The sequence below is a fragment of the Gopherus evgoodei genome, chromosome 8, assembly GCF_007399415.2.
Source record: "Gopherus evgoodei ecotype Sinaloan lineage chromosome 8, rGopEvg1_v1.p, whole genome shotgun sequence".
NCBI lineage: Eukaryota > Metazoa > Chordata > Testudines > Testudinidae > Gopherus > Gopherus evgoodei.
The window spans coordinates 59,333,892-59,359,496 of NC_044329.1; positions in this window are offsets into that span (position 1 = coordinate 59,333,892).

Genomic DNA, 25,605 nt, shown 5'->3' on the forward strand with positions numbered 1-25,605 from the left:
TGGTTAATAGCCATTAATGGATTTATCTTCCATGAATTTATTTGGTTCTCTTTTAAACCCGGTTATAGTCCTAGCTTTCACAACCTCCTCAGGCAAGGAGTTCCACAGGTTGACTGTGCACTGTGTGAAGAACTTCCTTTTATTTGTTTTAAACCTGCTGCCCATTAATTTCGTTTGGCGGCCCCTAGTTCTTATATTATGGGAACAAGTAAATAACTTTTCCTTATTCACTTCCTCCACACCCACTCATGATTTTATATACTTCTATCATATTCCCACTTAGTCTCCTCTTTTCCAAGCTGAAAAGTCCTAGCCTCTTTAATCTCTCCTCATATGGGACCCTTCCAAACCCCATATCATTTTAGTTGCCCTTCTCTGAACCTTTTCTAATGCTGGTATACTTTTTTGAGATGAGACCACATCTGTACACAGTATTCAAGATATGGATGTACCATGGATTTATATAAGGGCTATAAGATATTCTCCGTCCTATTCTCTATCTGTTTTTTAATGATTCCTAACATCCCGTTTGCTTTTTTGAATGCCGCTGCACACTGCATGGACATCTTCAGAGAACTATCCACCATGACTCCAAGATCTCTTTCCTGATTAGTTGTAGCTAAATTACTCCCCATCATATTGTATGTATAGTTGGGGTTATTTTTTCCAATGTGCATTACTTTACATTTATCCACATTGAATTTCATTTGCCATTTTGTTGCCCGATCACTTAGTTTTGTGAATTCTTCACAGTCTGCTTTGGTCTTAACTATCCTGAGCAGTGTAGTATCACCTGCAAACTTTGCCACCTCACTGTTTACCACTTTCTCTAGATCATTTATGAATAAGTTGAATAGGATTGGTCCTAGGACTGACCCTTGGGGAACACCACTAGTTACCCCCTCCATTCTGAAAATTTACCATTTATTCCTACCCTTTGTTCCCTATCTTTTAAACGGTTCTCAGTCCATGAAAGGACCTTTCCTCTTATCCCATGACATCTCTTGCCATGCTTCCTATTTTTCCTATGCAGTGGGATAGTTTGCTCTTGTGTCCTTAGTAATGTGTCTTTGAAAAACTGCCAACTGTCTTGAACTGTTTTTCCCCTTAGACTTCCTTCCTATGGGAACTTATCTACCAATTCTGAGTTTGCTAAAGTCTGCCTTCTTGAAATCCATTATCTTTATTGTGCTGTTTTCCCTCTTACCATTCCTTAGAACCATGAGCTCCATCATTTCATGATCACTTTTACCCAAGCTGCCTTCCACTTTCAAATTCTCAACCAGTTCCTCCCTATTTGTTAAAATCAAATCTAGAAGAGCCTCTCCCCTAGTAGCTGTCTCCACCTTCTGAAATAAAAATGGTCTCCAATACATTCTAGGAAGTTGTCAGATAATCTGTACCCTGCTGTGTTGTTTTCCCAGTAGATGTGTGGATAGGTGGTGATGGGGGACTTCAAGTCCTGTGCTTTGGATTTTTGGATTTTGTTAGTTTAAAAAAAACCTTATCCGCCTCTTCTTTCTGGTGAGCTGGTAGCAGACCCCTACTGTGACATCACCCTTGCTTTTTACAACTTTTATCCTTACCCAGAGACTTTCAACAAATCTATCTCCTATTGCTATCTCAACTTCCTCTCTTTTCCCCCCTGCCTGTCCTTCCTGAGGAAGCTGTACCCTTCTATATGGTTTTGTTTCTCTACTATAATGTTTTGTGAGACATAACGAGTAATGGGGCTTTATGGGAGGGAAGCTGGAGAGAGCTTCATTTTTCCTGGTTGAGGTCCGAGACCTTTTAAAGTTGATTTCCAGAATCTTTAGGTTTGCCCAACTCCTTGCAAAATGCAACAGCTGAGAATTTCGTAGAACTTGAGTTGCAGCCACCTCCTTCCAACTGTAGCTTGTGCTGGGTACTAGCCCAGAAGCCAGATGACATGGCTCAGCTGCACCAAAGAATCAGAGCCTTGATCTTTTGTTTGCCCAGGTTCCTGATGATTTTTCTTGAGTAAGGAAGGGCAATGGTATGGTCAAGTTTCCTTCCCCACTCTGAACTTTAGGGTACAGATGTGGGGACCTGCATGAGAACCCCTAAGCTTAATTACCTGCTTAGATCTGGTTGCTGCCACCACCCGAATTGTTAATAAGTCATTTGGGAAACTCTGTCTACCTACCCCCCAGAATATCTCCCTCTCAAGTACTATAACCCTTCCCGGGGTAGCTGTGAGAGACTCTTCCACCAATTCCCTGGTGAACACCGATCCAAACCCTTGGATCTTAAAACAAGGAGAAATTAACCATTCCCCCTCCTTTCCCCCCACCAGTTCCTGGTGAGTCCAGATCCAGCCACGTTGGATCTTAAAACAAGGAAAAATCAATCAAGTTCTTAAAAAGAAGGCTTTTAATTAAAGAAAGAAATGTAAAAATCATCTCTGTAAAATCAGGATGGAAAATAACTTTACAGGGTAATCAGATTCATAGCGCCCAGAGGAACCCCCTCTAGCCTTAGGTTCAAAGTTACATCAAACAAAGGTAAACCCTCTTAGCAAAAGAAACATTTACAAGTTGGGAAAACAAAGATAAAACTAACACACCTTGCCTGGTTGTTACTTACAAGTTTGAAATATGAGAAACTGGTTCAGAAAGATTTGGAGAGCATGGATGATGTCTGATCCCTCTTAGTCCCAAGAGCGAACAACCCCCAAAACAAAGAGCACACAGACAAAGCCTTCCCCCCACCAAGATTTGAAAGTATCTTGTCCTTTTATTGGTCCTTTGGGTCAGGTGTCAGCCAGGTTACCTGAGCTTCTTAACCCTTTACAGGTAAAAGGATTTTGGTGTCTCTGGCCAGGAGGGATTTTATAGTATTGTACACAGGAGGGCTGTTACCTTTCCCTTTGTAGTTATGAGGGGTATACTTTTCCTTTGCTATTTGCTTTGCCTTATGTGTGATGGAAAATAAATTTTGTATGTTTTGGTAATTATCACTACTGTTTTTTATTGGCTTATAAAATTTCTTCATTACAGTTTTCAAGAGCAACAAAGCAAAATAATCACCGAAGACTGCAAAGCTAGAAAAGCTCACCTGCTTTATCCATTCTGACTCTGGAGGCCCTGCAGTGCAGTGGGAGTTGCATGTATCCTGAAGTGGGGGAAATCAAGGCATTGGTGCAGGACTCCTGATTACTTACTATTCCATTCCTGCTATTGCTTTACCTGACCTGTTCTCCAATATACAATCATGGTGCTTCAGCTATTTCCTTTGGAAATTTAACTGCTAAATTTGTCCACTGCTAAGAAATTTTTCCTAATATCTATTCTAAACCTTTTCTTCCTTAGCTTCAAGTCATTGCATTTTCAGAGACCGTGAATAATTTCGTTCCTTCATTGATAGTGTTATCTTGATGGTATTTATAACTGATCATATCCCTCCTGAGTCACTCTCTGGTTCTTTTGGAACTGTTGTGTCATAACACCATATGTACTTGATCAAATTGATGAATTTCTATCTGGCTTCATGCAGGCATAGCACTATTATAGATCTCTGAAAGGATCGCCACAATCTTACTGCAGGTGAGTTCAAGGGTATATTTTATGTGGTGATGAGCAAACCTCAAAGTTTCAGGAGTTCAGTACAGTTTGGATAATCTTCAAAAAGTCTGGATGTTTACCAGAACCATGTTTAATCTTTCCAAACCTCTTGGGTCTGCAAAATTACACTGGTAATCTTGTGGAAGAGGCTTTAATGTAAGATTTCTGATGGGGGCCAGAAATACTGCAAGAGCCTCTAAGGGTATTTCTGTCCCTTGCTTGTATTACTACTGCAAGTTTATCAAATCACCCATGGTTGGAGAGCACTTAAACATGTCCTTAACTTCAAAACAAATAGCTTTAAAAGCAAAACAGCTAAGACTAGAAAATGGCTTGGGGGGATAACAAGACCTTTTACAAAAGTACTAGAAAGAGCGAAGAGGAAAATGAACCAGAGAGAGAGAGAGGTATGTATGTCCTGTCATCATGCCAACTGGTCACCAGTTGAATGATTCAAAACACTTGGCAGGGAGATCAACTTTTACTTCAAAAAGATAAATTACATGCAATGAGAAACTATTTTGATTTTCCAGTTTATAATGGAAATTGTGTAATAGTTAATATTTAAGCTTTATCAACTAGGGGAATACACGTCATGTGAATATAGAAACTGATATACAAGTTCACCCTGATTAAATAAAATGTAATAATGTCTAAAATGCAATAAAAATAAACAATATAAATAAGTGTGTGTGTTTGGGTTTCTTTAGTTTTAGGTTTTATATAGGCTTCTATGTTAAGCTGACTTTTACTTTCAATAAGTTGGGCTCTGGAGTCAAATCTCTGGCCTTGAAGACCTTGTGGAGACTACAAATATTTTTCTTCTGGAAAGAACACTAAATAGCATGTTTAGGTTTTAAAATCACTATCCTATCATGGAGAAATTACACAATAAAAACACCTCAAACTATAGTGAGTTTATATAGGATCTACACTGTTGTGTTGAACTACTACAGAGTCAGCAGAGGGAGCACAGGATTATCTCAGAATTGTGTAAAATCGCTTCTGCAAGATGTGCATGAATCCAAAATGCAGCCATGCTGGCTGGTACTCTGTATGGAAAAGACATGGAGATGGATGGAGAAAATATTTACCTTAGCCAAATTGAAAAGGACAGATTTAAGGAAGGAAACTTCCTCTTCGTGCTTTTAATCAAAGAAGAAAAGCCAATTAACTTTTTTGGGAAAAAGTACTTGACAATCTGTCTTTTGAACTAAAATAATATACATAATACATAAACCAATCTTCAGTCTCCTATTCTGTTTGGTAAATCTCTCTCTCTCTCTCACTCTTGCCTAAAAGTTAACAAATTGACTTTTCTCTGTGACTTCCACACTGGGGACAGCCTCTGGCTGTGGTTTTTATTGTCCTAACAGCTTCTGGCAGACTACAAGTCTCTCATATTCACTACAAAGTAAACAGGAATTCAGTCCAAGGGTAACTGACTTGGATCCGGTGGAAGAATGCAGGTTATTCATAAAGACTGGTAGACTCCTTTCTGTATAAATATAGTCTGTGTTTATTGTGGATTGTATGAACAAGAAAAGTTGTGACAGTCATTGAGCCTCTAGAAATCACTTCTTTGAAGCATGTGGGGAATCAACACCCCCCCCCCACTCCCAGCACTAGTTATGTTACCATCTATCCTGTGTGTATTCAGCTGTTTTCCACCTTCTGATGCAAAAGGCAGAGCAGACAGAAGTTTACTCAGATGCTGCTGGGAAGAGTCCTATTATTTTGACAACATAAAAGGTTCTGCAGATATACACAGCAATATATGATTGATCTGATGAATATCTCTGTTGATTAAGGCTGAAGGGTCAACAGCTTTAGAAATTAAATCTGCAGGCCAGACAAAGTGTAGGCAGCAATAATACGAGTTACTCTATATCTGCCGTATTAATATTTCAGTCCTGACACAGAAGGGAAAAGAATATTCTTGGATCATAGGGAGTCGGGGCAATAGTCCTCTTAAAAAAAACCAAAAAAACAAAACACGCAAATCCAAAAGAACAAAACAACACATGAGGCAACCTGGTGCTTGTGAAAGTTAGGTTTAATAGCACAGACCAGAGCCAAATATAGCGTGGATCAGTTCTGTGCCATTCCACTTACGACCTGTTAATACTATTAGGTATTCTGATTTTGGGCCTATCCTGAGTGAGTGTTTCCAACCAGGCTGAATCGCTTTCAGATTTTCTGATGTGGACAAATGGGGACTAGAGAGAGATGTCCTTCAAACTTGCTTCCACTTGCAACCTAAGTGAAACATTTGAACTGCTCTTCAAATGAGAGAGGCTAGCTTGCTAAAGCTTGATCCAACTCCCATTTGATGTCACTTGGAGGCTTTTTGTTGAATACAGTGGGCTTTGGATTGAGACCTAAGGATGTTTCTTCACTGCAGAGTTAACTCAGTTGATGGGCACTCAGGTCTGACTGGCTGCACTACAAAGCCACCCTTGAGTTACTGTGTTCTCTGGTGCTGCAGGCATGTGGACAGGTTTTCTTTAATTTGGGAGGGCTACAGTTAAATAAAATAATAGCTGCTGAAATTCACTTCCATGAGTAGTTTTGTACCATGAATAAATTTGTCCACTTTTAAGAAAGTGTGATAAATGGGCTTCTGTTCCACTTTTATTAATGCAATCACTACATTTTTGGGTGGCTAACTGCCTGTCCTGCCAAACTACCAAATGTCGGTGCCCATGTGCTGTATTCTCTGTTTGTTGCTGGAACTCCTGAAGTCATGCCACATGGTTCTTTGTATTGCAATAAGATGGGTTGCTGTGTGATTCTTTCCCAGTGAATTATGGGAGAACTTGTCTGCCCTTCAGTTGTGAGGAGGTATAGGAGAACCATAAACACATGAGTGGTTTTGCCTGCTGTCATGGTATAATTCCCCACTCTGAACCTTAGTGTCCAAAAGATGGGGTACCAGCATGAATTCCTCTAAGCTCAATTACCAGCTTAGTACTTGTAGCGCTGCCACCAACCAGGAATTCCAGTGCCTGGTACACTCTGGTCCCCCCAAAACCTTGCCCGGGGACCCCCAAGACCCAGTCCCTCTGGATCCCAACACAAGGAAAGTAAACCCTTTCCCTCACCGTTGCCTCTCCCAGGTTTCCCCTCCCTGGGTTACCCTGGAAGATCACTGTGATTCAGACTCCTTGAATCTTAAAACAGAGAGGAAAATTCATCTTTTCCCCTCCCAGAATCTCCCTGAGAGAGAGAGAGAGAGTAATCCTACCACCGAGAGAAATTAACCTTTCTCTCCCCCTTCCCTCCTTTCTCCCCACCAATTCCCTGGTGGATCCAGACCCAGTCCCCTGGATCTCACCAGAATAAAAGAACAATCAGGTTCTTAAACAAGAAAAGCTTTTAATTAAAGAAAGAAAAAACAGTAAAAATTATCTTTGTAAATTCAAGATGGAATATGTTACAGGGTCTTTCAGCTATAGACACTGGGAATAACCTCCCAGCCTAAGTATACAAGTACAAATTAAAATCCTTTCAGCAAAATACAAATTTGAACTCCTTCCAGCCAAATACACATTTGCAAATAAAGAAAACAAACATAAGCCTAACTCGCCTTATTTACCTAGTACTTACTATTCTGGACATGTAAGAAACTGTATCAGAGAGATTGGAGAGAAACCTGGTTGCACATCTGGTCCCTCTGAGCCCCCAGAGAGAACAACAGCCAAACACTAACAGCACACACAAAAACTTCCCTCCCTCAAGATTTGAAAGTATCCTGTCCCCTGATTGGTCCTCTGGTCAGGTAACAGCCAGGCTCACTGATCTTGTTAACCCTTTACAGGCAAAAGAGATATGAAGTACTTCTGTTCTATTAACTCTTACTTATCTGTTTATGACACCTGCATTTTCACTGCAAAATAGGTGAGTTACCAGCCTGAGTGAATGCAGTACTTGGACTTGAGCCAATAGTCACAAGTGGGCCAGCTACCCCAGGTAGAAAGTAACACTAAACTTGCAGAGCTTTTTGTGTGTGTGAGAGAGGTGACAGGTAATGTGCAAGTAGGAGCCCAGGCTAAGTCTGCAGTGGAGACTGGACACTTCCTAGGATATTTCCGATCCAAGTTTTAACCAGGACAGACCTTGATTAGTTCCTACAGTCTGATGGGATTACAGCACGAGGTGGCGTGGCTGGGTAGAAACCTACCTTTTTAATGTATATATTGGAGAGAGGCCCAAGATGTAAAATTTCAGATATGTATTTGGATGTAAACTTTCAGAGATGTTAGACTTCTTAGAAAGAGATTAACAAATTACAAAGTTCAAATGTGGATACAGATCCAAACCTTTCTGCCTGTACTGTCTTGGAGAAGCTCACATCATGGCAAGGCGTAGTATCTGCCAATCATTCCCAGCTGTACTTGAGAGGGCAAAAACTTCATTTCTTCAAATACCTCATGGAGGAGGCCATGAGGCCCCAGTTGGACCCAGGCTGGGAAACACCTCCTTGCCCCCCACACCCCGCCAGTACATTGGCCTGATTCAGCAAGGAATGCACCTGCTGCTGCAAAGTCCAACACTGATGCAGGAGAATCTGCCCCAACAGACCCAATGGCTGAGTCTTGTCAGGAAGACCTGTCATAGGCATGAGACTATGTATTCCTCAAAATCCACTTCAAAGAAGTGTAAGCAATCCAACCAGCTCAGCCCCTGAGGGCTTAGAATTTAGGACGTCCTAAGTTCCAGAGGCACAACAGGAAACCCCATAAACATAAACTCCATTAGTACTGGACCAGACAGATCTATATCTATTGTAACCCCATGGGACATTTTCGCTGTCTTGGATCTGGAATCCTCTCCTCCATCGTACTTCTCTGTTTCCAGGGAGATCTCACCTCTGAAAGAATCGATTGCTGGAAGGAGCTTATCACCCGTCCCATATGCAGACTATATCTTCCCACCAATGGCATTGACAGTACCCTCACTGGAACTGAAATCAGCCTTCTCATCAGGAGTTTTTGAACCATCCAATCAGGGCCAGCTCCAGGCACCAGTGAACGAAGCAGGTGCTTGGGGTGGCCAATGGGAAGGGGCGGCACATCCAGGTCTTTGGTGGCAACTAGGCGGCGGGTCCCTCAGTTCCTCTCGGAACGAAGGGCCTGCCGCTGAATTGCTGCCGAGGAATGAAGCGGCGTGGTTGCGCTGCCGCCAAAGTGCCGCCAATTGTGGCTTTTTCTCCTTCGCTGCTTGGGGCGGCAAAAAAGCCTGAGCCTGCCCTGCATCCAATGAACTACTCTTCCCTTACCCTTGTGAGACTCACACCAGTTTGGGACCAACTTCCAGCTTCTCTAACTCTGAGCTGCTGGTACCCCATGGGAGCCCCCACGAACTCAGTATTTTTATTCTATGGGGAACCCCAATGAGGGTTCTGTTTGCCTCTCAAGCAAACAGGAAAAGCACCACAAATTGTTCCAGAGGAGGCCTAGGTTGCAGAGCATCTCCCTGGGAGTGGCTTCTTCCTTGGTCGGACCAGTTGAAGTATGCCTTCCTTCTGCTACCATGCCACAAGTTCTATGCAAAATGCAGCAGGACAGAATGCAGGTTATCCTGATTGCCCCCTTCTGGTCCAAACAGTTCTGGTTTCCCAGCCTCATATGCATGTTATCCCAACCACCAGTCCTCCTCCCAACTTTACCTGAGCTCTGGACACAGCGTAACAGGAAGGTCAAGCATCCTGATCTGCATCCACTCCACCTCAAGGCTTGGTATTCGGATGTGCATCATCCTTAGAACGTTCATGCTCCACAACTGTATGAAATATCCTCTCTAGTAGTAGAAAGGACTACTAGAAAATGTTACTTAGCTAAAAGGAAACGCTTCTCTTCTTGGGAACACCAATGAGGAATTCTCACAGAGACGACAGATATTCCTCTCATCTTAGAGTATATCATATTTTTGAAAACATCAGGTTTGTCCATCAGCTTCTTGCGAGTCCACTTAGTGGTGATCAGTACAAACTATCCACCTTCTCAAGGCTACCTGGTCTTTGCATATCCACTGACCAATAGATTCTGGAAAGGTCTAATAACCTTTCCAACTTTTCAGAAGCCTATTCCCCAGTGGTCCCTAAACCTTGTTCTCTCATACTCACAAGATCCCGCTTTGAGCCTTTAGTTACTTGCTTCTTTCCATAAAAATCACTTTTCTTATAGCCATCATCTCCATGAGAAGGATTGGTGAACTTGGAGTGATGATGGCAGATCCTCCGTATGCTATTGTCATGAAGATAGGGGAAAGGGTTAAGCAGTTCAAATAACTTAGTTGGCACCTGACCAAAAGGGCCAATGAGGAAAGAAGATACTTTCAAATCTCGGGGGGGAAAGGATTTGTTTGTTGTTCTCTTTTGTTGTTCCTTCTCCGGACAGAGGGAGAAGCCAAGCAGGAACAATATCTCTGAAAATATACCTGGAATAATCCATCTCAAACCACAGAAATTGTAAGTAGGGCAAGAAAATGCATTAGGTTATCTTTTTTGGGGGGTTGTGAATTTTCCTATGCTACAAAGGCAGTTTTTTCCCTCTTTTTGTAACTGTGAAGCTGAGCCCGGAGGGGAATCCTCTGGGTTTTAAATCTTTTTATTACCCTGTAAAGTTACCTTCCATCCTGATTTTGCAGGCGTGAATCTTTTATTTTTTTTCTTCATAAAAAAAGTTCTTTTTTAAGAACCAGAATGATTTCAGTGTCCTAAAGACAAAGGGTCTGGTCTGTGCTCACATTGCTAAGGCAATTGGTTGGTAGTTTATTCTCAAGCCTCCCAGGAAAGGGCTGAAGGAGCTTGGGGGGATATTTTGGGGGGATAGGGATTCCAAGTGACCCTTCCCTGAATTTGTGTGTAAAACACTTGATGGTGGCAGCAATACTGTCCAAGGACAAGGAAAGGAATTTGTGCCTTGGGGAAGTTTTAACCTAAGCTGGTAGAATATAAACTTAGGGGGTCTTTCATGCAGGTCCGCACATCTGCCCCCCAGAGTTCAGAGTGGGCAGGGGGGAACCCTGACAGCTATATTCCAGGGAGCGGCAACCTTTGGCACACGGCCTATCAGGGAAATCTGCTGTTGGGCTGGGACAGTTTGTTTACCTGCAGCGTCCACAGGTTCAGCCGATCACAGCTCCCAATGGCCGTGGTTCACCGTTCCAGGGCAATGGGGGCTGCGGGAAGTGGCATGGGGCGAGGGATATGTGGTCCCTCTCTGTATTCCCTTTCCACCCTCCTTCCCCTTTGCTTCAGATCTTATATGATTAGTGGTAGAGAAGGAACTGGAGAGGCGGTTGCTCCATCCACCCCACTCTTTATCTTCTCAGTTGGAGGCATGAGATAAGACAGCGTGCACGTGTGGACCAACGGATACTGCTTTCAAACTCTCTGGTTCCGCGCTCATGATGTGCATGCATGTATGACCTACAGATAAGGACCACACATCTCCAAAGAATTTCTAGTTACAGGTAAATAACCTCCCCATATTTCCTCAAACACACTCAGCACTTCCAAATATGCTCTCCTGTTTGTAATTTGTTCTCTTCGATTATTACAATAAACATCCATTACATGGTCAGATGCTTTACACAGTTGAAAAATTCACAAATGACTTCTAGTGTAAGTATTATCCTAATTTTCTGTTCCCTAAGCATTAAATGGGAGCAGAAAAACTACTGAGACCTAGGTTCAGGTTTCTGAATTTCATACAAAACAGTTAATGACACATATAAAACAGCATGTTCATGCATCCACTTGTCTGCTTTAGGTGTTACTTTATGTCATCAGCTCTTTCATGTGAAACCAGAACCCTGCACTAAAATTTTGGCAGACATGAACCTTTACAGCAAAAAGGCATTTGACGGGAGGGATATGTAATGCCCTAATAAAAGATGAAGTAATGTTTAGTTCTTAAGCTGGAATGAATTAACTATAGTTATAAAACTTCATACTTTCTCCTTCTCAGCTTATGCTACAGAATAATAAGGCAAAATTTCTTTCCCAGTGAGCAAATGACTTTGCCACACTATTTGTTAATAAGAACCAAAATTCCCCAGGGAAATTTTACAGTTCTGTAGTTCCATGGCTAGCTGGCCAAATATCCTTCCATTGATTTACACAGAGCAAACACTTTACTCTTCCCATTCAACTGGATTAGACAACTAAAGACGACACAACAAAATATTGGTTAATCTGTTTTTTACTATTGACTTAACATTGTAATGGAAAATCTATTGTGGCGGTGCCATAGCATCACCATAGTTAGTTAAGAATTACACTTAAGCAGGGATTAAGGCAAAGATTTCAAAAACTAACTAGTTCTGGGGGCTCAAACTGAGACACCTAAAAAGAGGCCTGATTTTCAGTAAGTGCTGAATATCCATCCTTGGGAAAAATAGCCCCCCTTTAAGAGGTGTCAGGTTAGGCACCCTAAAACTGAGGCACCCAAATTGCTAGTGACTTTTAGAAAATGTAGGCCTATCTTTTATTCAAACCTGCTCAATATATATGAATAGTGTATTACAACCGCCTCAAATTTACAGCACCTGCCCTTTGAGTACAGAATGAATTTTCTGAGCATTCGCAATTAAATCAGTTAATTAATTTTAGTCATCATTATTTTTGAAATGGCCCCTTTTAAGAAATATTTTGGATAAGTGCCTTTTGTTTAATCCTCTAGTAAATCAATTACTATTTTTTTTCTTTTTTTAAGATTTGGGTCCTTCTGGGTTGTAACACTGTCTGTGTGTTTAGTGTTCATGCGACTGTAGTATCCTATACGAATGTAAGAGTAATCTCATTTCTTTTCATAGAAGGAAAAGCTATTCCCTGTTTTAGGTCACTTTCTTAATTGGGATTCTTCTGGTAATGGTTTTTCCGGGAGAAAAGTTACCTTCTTTAGCCTACATTATTGATAGAAGTCTTGCACCAAGACCCTTGCCCCTAAGACTATCTCCAGATGTTCACTACCATGGACTTCACCTGCCTAGCTGTCTGCATCTCCAACCCAGACTCATAATGAGCCTAAATATATATTGTGAGGTGGGCAGCATGGTGGAAGGATGGCACACTGGCGCTGCAGTGATAGAACAGGTTGCTGGAGGCACTTGGACAAATGGTGAAGAATGAAGACATGGGGGAGGGGTAGTCAGAGAGTACAGAAAGGGAAGAAAAAGACATACTCTAAACGTCTCAAGTATCTTGCTTGTATGTTGTTTGTTTTGTTTATTTAGACTGTAAGCACTTTGGGAGAGGAACAGTGTCTACCTATTAGTCTGTACAATGCGTAGCACCTTGTGGTTGCTTCTGTACTATGAATAATAAGAAAGCAGAGTCTTGCATTGTGCAGTCTGAGACTTACCAGTTCAATGAATACTTGAGTGAGTTTGGTGGTAGGGACTACAGATTGGTTTCTTAGTTCTTGGTAAAGATAGAACAGATGATGGTGAGGTGAGATGTTTCTGGCTTTGTATATAAAATTGCTTTTATGATTACACTATATTAATTTCTAAATAAATACATCTGAAATGTATTAATTTCTATTTAATGAATTTTAATGTTTGTTTTAGATGAACTTTCAATTCTCTCAAGGATTCTATCTCTAACTACTGGCAAAGTAAGGCTATTACTTGGATTGTAAGATCTTTAGACCAGTGACTGGCTTTTTTGGGGAGTGGGATGGGGATGATGGTGTTTATAGTATTTCTGATCTCTGATTGGGCCCTTTAGGTGCTATTTTCATTCAAATACTCTAAATAGTAACAATATCTAACCCAGACCTTTCTTGTTGCAGAGAAGTTTATCTGAATGACTTGGAAGTCCTTGTCTGTTCCAAAACACCAGGGTTGAAGTGCTTTGTGAAAATCTCCCAGTTAAGATGTAGTTTTTAACTGGTACATTTGTGTGTGGTATCCCTTAAATTTATGTAATGTATATGATGCTTTGGTTAGATCAGAGGAATAGGTCTTATTCCTGGCTCTGCTAATGACTTGTTTTGTGATCTCAGATGAGTCACTTATCCTCTCTGACTCAGTGTGCACATCTGTAAAATGGACATAATACTTACTAGGTCACAGGGCTGCTGTTGATAACTATTATATAGCACTTATATCTCATTGGCTGAAAGGCACTATAGAAATGCCAAGTATTATAAGACAAATAACCAGTACTCCTTTATCTGTAAAAGGCTATGGTCCAAATCCTCAGCCAGTGTAATAGGCCTAGTTCCATAGAATTCAGTTGGAGCTAGGATGATTTACATAAGCTGAGGATTTTGGGGACATTTGAATTGGCCAATTTTAAATCCAAAGTTCCTGAGATATCAGAAGTGTTTTTGATTCTGGAATTTTGATTTGGGTCTATCCCTGTTTCTAAAAAAAATAGATGCTGCCATTACCCCCTTCCTCCAAAACCCAGCAGGTGTATTTTTTAAACATGGTAGGCCAGATTTACCCTGGTGTAAGTCCACAAACTAGTAACCCCAAGTATAGTTTTGACCTAATATCTTATTGGGACAGTGGTGATGGTGGGAAGACATGAGCACTTTATTCCTATTAAGTATAAGAGGAAGGGTAAGCTGGTTTGCACTGCTTAAAATCTATGCTTTTAGAGCCCCCAGGGGTCTCAAATGCAAATAATAAATATTCTATTCCATATATAAATAAGAATGAAAAGGTCTTTAAAATGGTGAGACATTCTGTTGTTCTGGTTCGTCGTCCAGCAGAATAAGTGACTGTTTTTTCTGTAAATATTCATTATTATTTACTGGCTATTTGCTTAAGAAAATCATGAGCAGACTGCACATTCTTGATGGGTTATAACTAAGTTATCATTTTATTTTGTCTAGCATCTCACATACATCCTCAAATACCTGAAATAGTAGGAGAGAAATTAATGAGATCTAGGGAAGGAAGAGAACTTAAATTACCGTATTTCCCCGAATCTCCTGGATATCATCAGGCAAATCTAGTATGTAACTTTGTTCAAGGAAAACAATATTTTGTTTTTATTTTAAAAAAAGTTAAGTCAAAAACATTTAAACAACCCAAACACACTTGTTTAATTTCTCAAGGGTTCTTTTACTCACAAGATAGACACAATAAAAGATAGCCATGTTGATTGTTTTTTTTCAATAGCTCTCACACATTTGCTTCATTTCGCTACTTGTTTCCCAGGGTATGAAACATGAGAGCCGTTCCCAGAGAGGGTTCAGTTCCTGTTAGGCCATCATTTTATTAATATTTATGTACACAGATATGATGACATGCAAAACAATAGATCATCACACAAGTCTTTAACATAGAGAGACATTCATGCTGCTAGAGCATTGTTCTCTGCATTGCAGGAAATGATTCCTAACCTTTCTTTGCAGTTCGCTAGGAAGAAATGATAAAGGCTACCAATCTTCATGCTTCAGGTTGATCAGCAGGTTGAGTCAGAAAGAATTGGCTAGGTTAATTATGTGAGGGATGTATGTGGTAGTGGAGGGTTCTTGCTTTCACAAGATCTAGCATTAGTGATTGTGAGAGACATAATTCCTAGTTAGATGGATATTAGACCTGTTCTAGTTTTCTAGATGAGTATATTCCCTTCTCCTTAACACCTCTGTATACTAAAAACAGTGTTCTCTGCACAGTGGGCATTGTTGTTCATTTTCTATTTAACAGTCAAACCAGAGGAAGGCTCTGTTGTAATGGTGCTGGACCAAATTCATCTCTGGTTTCCGCCCACTGAAGTCAATGTAGGTCTACCAGGGATGAATTCGGCCCAACTTGCATTAAAGAAAGAATTTGGAGCTGGTTTTCGATAGGATGATATACTCAGCCTTGATGCAGAAGTTAACCCTATCTTTGGTCCCTGCACAAGCATTAAACCTCCAGGTAATGATGTGGTTAGGCTTCGCGTAGTAAAGCTCCTTTACTGCCTTCTGCCCTTCTCTATCTCTTGGCCTGTGTAAATGGCACACCATGTTGCATTCTGAGCTCTGGTTCCTCATTACTTTTAAAGAAAAGTTTTGGGGCCTAGCTGAGTCTTTGGTAAACCCTGGTGCCTCTGCTAAATTGCCACATGCTCTGGTATTTGTTGCATACCAAACAAAGGGAAAATTCAAAGCAGAGTTGGAGATGCCTTACAGAGGCTCAACTTCAGGTCATACATAGAAGAGTGTGTGTGTGTGTCTGTGTGCACGCACGCGCACTCCCATGCACGTGTGTCAAAAAGGGTGATGGTTTTGGGATTTGGGGTGAAGGGTAGGCCTGCCAGTAAGACTCCAGCTGTTGGAAGAGAGCTCTCTACTTCCTGTTGTAGAGGAAGGATCCGAGATTCACCCTAAAGATTCTTCCTGTTGTCCGGGTAGTGGGGAGAAGCACCCTACAGCCTCTCCCTTCAATAAATTCTTGCCAGCAAGCGGGCTACTATATTATTTAGCATCCTATAATGTTGTATACTAGCATCCTCATTTCCCACAGACACCACCAAGAGTTGAGGGTACCTTGCTGGGTCTGCCTCTGAGTGCATTAGAGTTAGCATGACAGGGCTGATCTATTGTGTCAAAAGGTAATTATAAACTTACACTAATGTGTAATGCTTTATCAACACTCCATGGTGATGTGTATTAAGGGTTCTCTTTTTACAAGGCTGTTCACTATATGACTAGATCTAGTACAAGGCAATAGTCCTTAACCTCTAATGTCACTGATAATCTCCCATTTTACAAGACACTCATTGCATTAAAATGAGGCTTGGAAGGATTAGACTTTTATCAGTAAATGTTGATCTCTCTCTCTCACACACACACACACACACACACACACACACACACACACACACACACACACACACACACACACACACACACACACACACACACACACACAATGTTCCCATCAAAATAGAAGTTTATAGATAAGCAAAGAAAGAAAAGTACTGCTTGAAAACTTTGTTTGATGTAAGCATATTTTGTATATTTTTACATGTAATGTTGACAATTTGCGTTTTAACATTTGTAAAGCTTTAATTTTTTAAATCTTACCATATACTGTCGTTATATAATTATCTGACTCCTGTCCCCATAATTTTTCACAACTGTGAAATTTGAACTGATAAAAAAGAACAAAATGCTTAAAACCCATAATTTCCCACAACTATAATGATTTAAAATTGATAAAAATCAAAATATTGCTTAAAAGAAACATTGCTATTAATTGATTTTTTTTTTCAAAATCAAATTCTGCCAAGCCTGTTTAAAATACAAAAAGTTTGACTTTAAAGGACAACTCTTTTGGGAGGAATCACTTTGTTCTTGACTGTAAGATCTACTTCCTCTAAGATGTTATGAATTATTAAACGTGGTAATAAACAGTTCAGGCACTATGCATAACGGAGGATGTGATTGTTCTCAGAAAGGGGTTAATATTCAATTGTTGGACTCCTAAAACATCAGTGCGTGTTTTAAAGATTTCACTGCATCTCCACACATCATTATCTAATTGATTTTTAAAGCTCTGGTTGATTATTTATAAATGACTGCTTTTGGAGACAGTACAGTCTACCATTTCAAACATATGGTGATATCTTAGTCACTGACAGTGTTGGATTGGGCTCAGTTATGGGAGCTATACAGCTAAAACTTGGGTTGATCTTTAATATTGACATTACAGTGAAATGTTAGGGTGGTGTTAGTTGTTTTATCCTTCAAGATGAGTGCGCCGTCAATACCTTTTGTTACTGTAAAGTGCTTTGGAATCTTGAGTTTGAAAAATGTTATAGAAAATTAGGTTTGGATGGACTCTGAAGAAGCTGCATAGTCAATTGGATCAATGTAGGTATGTGTGAAGAAGTACTTCAAGGAAATGGATTGTTTAGGAGATTGCTAGCAGGATATAGTCTTTCATCTCTTGGTCAACAATTCAAATCACCAGTAACTGCACACTGTATCATAGTAACTCTAACTCCGGGACCAATCCATGCAACAAACTTCAATGCCAACTCTGCCCATATATCTACACCAGCGACACCATCACAGGACCTAACCAAATCAGCCACACCATCACCGGTTCATTCACCTGCACGTCCACCAATGTAATATATGCCATCATATGCCAGCAATGCCCCTCTGCTATGTACATCAGCCAACCCGGGCAGTCCCTACGGAAAAGGATAAATGGACACAAATCAGATATTAGGAATGGCAATATACAAAAACCTGCAGGAGAACACTTCAATCTCCCTGGACACACAATAGCAGATTTAAAGGTAGCCATCCTGCAGCAAAAAAACTTCAGGACCAGACTTCAAAGAGAAACTGCTGAGCTCTAGTTCATCTGCAAATTTGACACCATCAGCTCAGGATTAAACAAAGACTGTGAATGGCTAGCCAACTACAAAACCAGTTTCTCATCCCTGGGTTTTCACACCTCAACTGCTAGAAGAGGGCCTCATCCTCCCTGACTGAACTAATCTTGTTATCTCTAGCCTGCTTCTTGCTTGCATATATATACCTGCCCCTGGAAATTTCCACTACATGCATCCGATGAAGTGGGTATTCACCCATGAAAGCTCATGCTCCAATACGTCTGTTAGTCTATAAGGTGCCACAGGACTCTTTGCTGCTTTTTACAGATCCAGACTAACACGGCTACCCCTCTGATAATTCAAATCAAGTTCAGGTCAGTGGTGCCTGAAAGCTATAATCTTATATCAAGTTTGTGACGGTGATCCAGTTCAAGTTGAGCAGTGTCAGCTTTACAGAACCCAACCCTACAACAGACCGCCTAACTGGCAATGTCAGAAGAGAGTCCAAACGTTGAATAGTTACGGAGGCTGAACTCCCCCAGCTTTGTCCCTAGAAGTGGTTCCTCCACATCAAGGTTGATGTACACTGGTGGCATAGTATGGGGAAAGTTTGCACTATAGCTGTATCTGCTTTGTGTATAACCAAAGGACATCATTATCCAGAACAGCCAATCAAGCACTTTTCATGTGAGCCTCAAATTAATTCAAGAAAATGGATGATAAAAATATGTCCTTGAATTTTTCTGAACCAATCTTCATATTAACCTTGGCTAAAATATGTAAATATCCTCTCACCTGAGGCAAAGAAGTTCTAATTACAGAACAAATTTAAAGTGGAAGAAGAGGCACTAACTGAAAGCAGGGAGATACAGGCTCCCTGTCAAGTCCCTGGCATTTGTTCTCAATGTCTCTTGGCTTGTGTTTAAATCACCTGATGCAAGCAGGCAGAAATAAAAAGACATTAGGCAATGAGAAAATTATGCACACCACAAATATGACCTTTGTCTGCTGAGCTCATGATCTAGGACACACTTGAGAAACCTATCTGCATTTGGAATGAAAGGAGTCTAGTGTATTTTTTCCGAACAGTTCCACTCCTTGCCCTTCCTAAATAATCTTAATGTGTATGGAATATGTAAATTCTGAGTGTCCTGGCTGCTTTAATTAGCTGCTATTTATGGGTTCAGTATTTTTACCTCCGTATAATGTCATCAGGTGTCTAATTCACAGTTTGAGAGGGAATTGTTTATTATTGTACGGTACTTTCAGACTTACATATTTTTCAGTGTGCAGTGCTCTGTCATAAGTTTTAAGGCTAAATTGGGGCTTTATTAGCTACTTTTGCATATGCAGATTGTGAAGGGGCACCACCAGGGTGAGATTTCCAATTAGGCATAGTAGACACATGCCTAGGGGCGCCGGTGTTCTAGGAGTGCCTTATCTCTCTAAAACTGTGCAATATGAAGGTCAGCTGTGGTGGGGGAAGGGGGAAGAGAGGGCACACTGAAGATGCTGTGCCTAGGGCCTTGTCTACATTACTGGATCAACAGGCAGTGATCTATCCAGAAGGGGGGGTGTCGATGATTGATTGTGTCTAGTCTAGACGCGATAAATCAACCACTGAGCACTCTCCTGTCAAATCCGGTACTCCACCAGAGTGAGAGGTGCAGGCGGAATTGACGGGAGAGCGTTAGCCATTGACTTACTGCAGTGAAGACACCGTGGTAAGTATATCTAAGTACATTGACTTCAGCTACGTTATTCATGTAGCTGAAGTTGTGTAACTTAGATCAATTTCCCCCTCCCAGTGTAGACCAGGCCTAGGAATGCATAAGGTATAAATCCAGCCCTGGGCACCATACTGATGACAGTGGCCAGAGACAGGCAGAATGCATCTGGAGTAGTGCATGAGTAGCAACCAATGCTACAGCCTTTAAAACGATGCAGCATTGCACTCATGGTTGCAGCAGCCATCTAGTGCAAAATGGGTTAGCTTTATAGTTTCCCTCACATGTTGGGCTTGGAGATTGCTGGCAAACCTCTGCACAGGTAAACATGAAATGAGAATAGACTCTGTGCCTTCTTTCCGTAGCCCTCTGGCATACCTGTGTAAGAGCAGCCAGAACCTTTCCCATGTTGTTGTGGTGGAAGACAGCGTGGCCAAGTGAGAAGACACTGGAATGGGAGTCAGGAATACTAGGTTCTGTTCCAAACTCTGCTACTTACCTGCCACTGTGATTTCTGTGACTTAGTTTCCCCATCTATAAAATGAGCTTTGAGATCTATAGAAGAAAAACATTATATAATAGTTATGCATTTTATAAATAGGTTTACAGATTCAGAGCCAGGGTTAGGGTTGACTTGTTCCATTCAAGAGAGAGAGAGCTTGAAACTCATTGCTGAATTGCTTAATTGACATTTGCCTGAAAATGTGTAGTGATATTATACACGGTGACTTTCAGGCAACTTCTTTTTTATGGAAATAGCAACATTTACAGGTTAGTTGAAAGGTTTGAAATCCATTCAAGGGCTTGAGGAGGAGCAGAGTACACCTTTGCAAAACCTCCTGAAAAAGTGTGAACAAGTGTGAACATTGTGTTTGATGGTCTGGAGGTCTCTTTGCGCTGCAGTGAATCCTCGATTCTCCATTTGTACATCAGGTGTGAACCTCTTCCTAATACTAACCTAATACTGCTGGTCATCCACTGTATTCAATGGAGTAAGAAAACAGGTTGTTCAATGGTGGGAACATCCACCAGCTGTTTATCAGAGCCTGCCCATCGTATCCATCAAGTGTCTTCTGGGTTGAAGTTGGATTACAGAAGAACTTTTCCAGCCAGCCAAAATGGTCAATGGGGTTTAAGGCAAGTGTGAGGTGGGTGAACTATGTTGCCATGGAGTGGGAACTTTTGGTTAGCAAGAGCTTTATTGTACTTGCACAACATAGCCATCTCTCGCTGGATGGTTGGAGAAGGGACGTTTGTGAGGACTGGAAGCCTAGGCAGTGGAGCAGATTTCAGGGTGCCAGTTACAAATCTCATAGCTGCATTTAACTATATGTCAATAAGGTCCATGTGCAAGCTTCTTCCCCAGACAGGTGCACAGCTGTAGAATAAACTAAAGCCAGCATCGCCATTTGTAGTGTTCAAGCATCACAATCCCACCTAGAATCTGCTCGCTTTTGGATGATATTGATGCAACTCTTCATTTTATAGCTCACCTGCTTCAGATGTTGATAGGTAAGGCTGTGATTAAGAGTGACTCCTGGGTAGCAGTTTTAGGATCGTGGATGATTGCTGCAGAAGTTCACATTCAGCTTTCTCTTAGCTTCGGAATTGCTGAGATGGAAGCTGACAACACTGTTTTTGATGGATTGGTTTTGAGCCATCAGTACTGAAAATGTTTTTTCATCCACTTCAGATCAGCATTAAAGGTGTCTTGTCAGGGCTGGCTCCAGGCACCAGCAGAGGAAGCACGTGCCTGTGGCGGCACATGCTAAGGGGCAGCATTCCGTCCATTTTTTGCTTCAGCAGTTCGGGTGGCAGTCTGAGCAGCTTTTTTTTTTTTTTTTTTGCTTGGGATGGCAAAAATGGTAGAGCCGGCCCTGTGTCTTGTGCTTCTTTGAGTGTTGTACCCTGTGTCGTTTAGTGCCAGGTTGTTGGCTTAAATCAGGGGTAGGCAACCTATGGCATATGTGTCAAAGGCAGCACGCGAGTTGATTTTTCAGTGGCACTCACACTGCCCGGGTCCTGGCCACTGGTCTAGGGGTCTCTGCATTTTAATTTAATTTTAAATGAAGCTTCTTAAACATTTTTAAAAACTTATTTACTTTACATACAACAATAGTTTAGTTATATATTATAGACTTATAGAAAGAGACCTTTTAAAAATGTTTAAATGTATTACTGGCATGAGAAACTTTAAATTAGAGTGAATAAATGAAGACTTGGCACACCACTTCTGAAAGGTTGCCGACCCTTGGCATAAATGAACTTGTGGCATGCCATTTCAGGCATATCTCTTATATAAGTTTAAAAAGCTGGCACTGATCTCGGTGGAAGGCTATTGTGCAGACCCTGCTTTTTGCTAATCTGACTTCTGAAATGGACATGGAATGTTCTATCTGAAAGCATTGACCTAATGAGTCAAATATCTGGTCACACTGATGCAGGTTGGATAGCTTCAGCAGTTGGTCCTTGTGCCAGATGGTGTCATAGGCTAAGCTGATAAAAGCTGCAGCCTTTAGCTTCTGCTGGAAGTTTGCCTCAATATGTATAATCTGTGCAAGCACTTTATCACAGCAGTTTCACTCTTCCCTGAAACTTGCCTGTTCCAGGGGAGTTGCAGTCTCCAGGATAGGGGTCAGTTTTGTCAGGATTGTGGCTCCAATAATTTGTATGTTGTACAGAGGGGGGAGAGAAAGGGCAGTAGCTTTTGGGGTCACAGGGCTCTTTCCAGGTTTTAAAATGGCAATGATCTTTGTTCATTTCCAAGTGATTGGGCGTTTGCTGGTGGCAATGACTTCCATGAATCATGTTGCCATCCTCTTGGCCCAAGATATTTAAGGAAGTCTGGAAGGATGTCATCAATGGCAGCTGCTTTTCCTGCTTTGGTAGCAGGGAGGACAACGTCAATCTTGGCTCTTGTGAAGGACTGACAGAGCCTTGACAAAGGGCCACTTCATACTCAGGATTCCTTAAGAGCTGTTCTCACCTCTTTTCTTTGGGGTGACTTAAAGCCTTTGAAAACATTCATTATTCAACTTCACACCCCGCTTCTGAGGTAGGGAAATATCATTCCTGTCCCCATTGTAGAGACAGGAAAACTGGAGCACAAAGACTTAAAGTGAGCTGCCTAAGGATCAGTGAGTCTGTGGCAGAGCTGAGACTAGAGCTCTGAATTCTACTCCTTGCTCTAACTATTAAACAACAGTGTTTCCAGTGCACATTTTTCACTTATCATAAAACTAGTGAACACTTCTGATACTGAAATGGATTTTCACAAGGATCTTCTTAAGGTGTTTTCCCTTACCCTGGTTGGAAAGAGCCATATTGAATCTTATGCTTGTTCTATTTCATAGATTCAAAGATTCCAAGGCCAGAAGGGATAACTGTGATTGTCTAGTCTGCCCTTCTATACAAAATTGGCCATACAACTTCCCTGAAATAATTCCTGTTTGAACTACAGCATATCTTTTAGATAAATGCAAACAAATTAATCAGCTAAACTACTGAAGTTACAGAAATACATGATGTGTGGTGGCTAACCGGAGTGGAATACCAAGCAATCAACTGTAGCTAATTAGTGTTTGCCTTGGTAACTTGGAGTTGTTTTCTTGGCTTTAGAGGTTTGTTGCACTCTTTGAAAGAGCAGCAATGTATCCATTCCTAATCAACATGTACCATGAAAAGAACTGCTATGTTGTGTAGTAACCTTTTGTGATAAGATGAGCTGCGTGGAATGCAGAAGCTTTATGGATTTAGCAGATACTGTGGGTATTAAAGCGATTTTACTGACAAAGCAGAAGATAAAAGATAGATCTGAATGGTGGTATTAAAGTTTGAACAATGGGGTTGTATACCACTGGATTTAGCATGAAGCAGATGGGTATGAGTCACTTTTTTCAGATCTACTTATTTTTGTGTTACATAAGGGAGATCTTTTGGTAATCTACTGAAAGGTAATATAACAAACTAATTATTCTTACATAATATGTAATCCCAGTGATGCTTATAGATATGTCAGCCAATGCTGGTTTGGGGGTTATTTAATTATTATAGTAAAAATCTTTCAAGGCAGCAACTCTGAATATTTTTTTTTCACAGAAACTTCTTTGGGAATAAAAAATTGTCCTTCTCCCTGTAAACGTGAGTATTACTCAAAATACCCAGCCCTGCACTGCATACTCTCTGCTTAGTGAGGCAAAACTCACACTTACGTATAGAATTGGGCCCAAGTAAGTGTTTTCTCTCCTTTCAAAAGTGGAAAGTGCCTTGAATTTGTTGATTAGTGGAAAATCAGAACCAAGGAAGTGGAAAGATATGTGGAGAACAAACAGTAAAAGCTTTTTGCTTTTACTTGTCATTTTGGGGTCAAATCTTGCAGTCTTCACACAAGTGAAATTCCCAGTCTTCAAAGTGTGGTACACTGGCATTGTGTATGAGTGAACTAGAATGTATTTTTCTGAGACTAGCATATACAGTAGATGGGACCTAAGCCATGGGAGTACTCCTTTAGCACAAGTAGAAGAGGTCTGTGGTTTTGGAGTTGGAGGCTCCTACTTTTAGGCTCCTGCTGTTAGGCTTCTACTCCAACTTTGTGTGTAAGATTCATGTCATTGTGCTTCTTGTTTTGCAACACATTGATTTGTTTAGAAAGGAACTTTAATGAAGTTACACCAGGGACAAATTTAGCCCATGGACTTCATCTGTATTGTTTGTCCGATCAGGCAGAAGTAATTTTTTTCTTTTTTGTTCTCTTTTTTAAGATACAAGCTATGCATGCTTCCCACAAGGAAAGAAATGTTGATGGCAATATATTTTGCTCAAAGATTATCCCATTTAGTAACTATGGTTTGACTGCTGCATGGGATAGGGCTGACGAGAAACTTCAATGCAGATTTCATGTAGGCAGTTATGGTTGCATGATTTTTATTTTGTTGTACACTTTAAGTGAACAGCGCATGTTTTAATGCACATTCTGGTAAACTGATCGTCTACAGTGCCACTTTCTACTTGTCTCTGTCTCATTATCTTTTTTTCCCCAGAGGAATAGCCCCTCTCCTCTTACCCCCACCCCTGGACTCCTCGGAATCACTCACAAGCTGCAAGTTCCCCTGGCTGTGGTACGACCCCCAACATGTGTGGGCAGGGAGGAACTACCTCCCAAGTGGTCACATGGGTATCAGTCTCTGGAGAGATGGGTGAGCTGGAATGCTCTCCCCTCACCTCCTGAGCAGGGAGAGGCCTACCCCTTTGCTCCTCATCCCTTTCTCCTCCATGATCTTCCAGCCTGGCTGCAGTGGCAGGAGCTGGAGCAGGAGACTCAGCTAGTGAGATGATAGTCAGGTCTTTGGGACCCCCCAGTTAACCTTGTCATGCCCCTGCACCCCAGACTTTGGAAAGCAGTGCAATAGATGGCCTGTTGATCTGTTGGCTACTTCTGTTTTTTTGTGTTCTTGTGTGATACCACAGTTTGCAGTGATCACTAAACTGAGAATAGCAGTGCCTGTTGCTCCCAAGTTTTTTGTCAAAGGTAAAACATTCTTATTGCAGTCTTTAACTTCATAATGTTTATACAGAATCTGATATGGTGAATGGCTGTGATATGTATTTTCTACAGGCATCGTGATTTGCATATGTCATAATCCTGAAAAAACACCATCTGCCTCATATCCATCTTTTACAGACTCGTAAAAGTTTGGTAAGTAGAGAAATACAGAGTTGATTTGGAATTAGTGTGCATGTCTTCCTTGCTTTTAAAAGAATACAACATAAATCCAATACAGCCTCTGGCAAGAGCTGAGTAATTGCCTTTTGCAATTATTCTTACTATCATTTTCAATATGTGCGTTTCAATAACACCTCACAAGTGACTTTCCCCATTAGTCAGGCATGTCTTTATATTTATGTAAAAGCAGCAAAGAGTCCTGTGGCACCTTATAGACCAGGGGTCAGTAACCTTTCAGAAGTGGTGTGCCAAGTCTTCATTTATTCACTC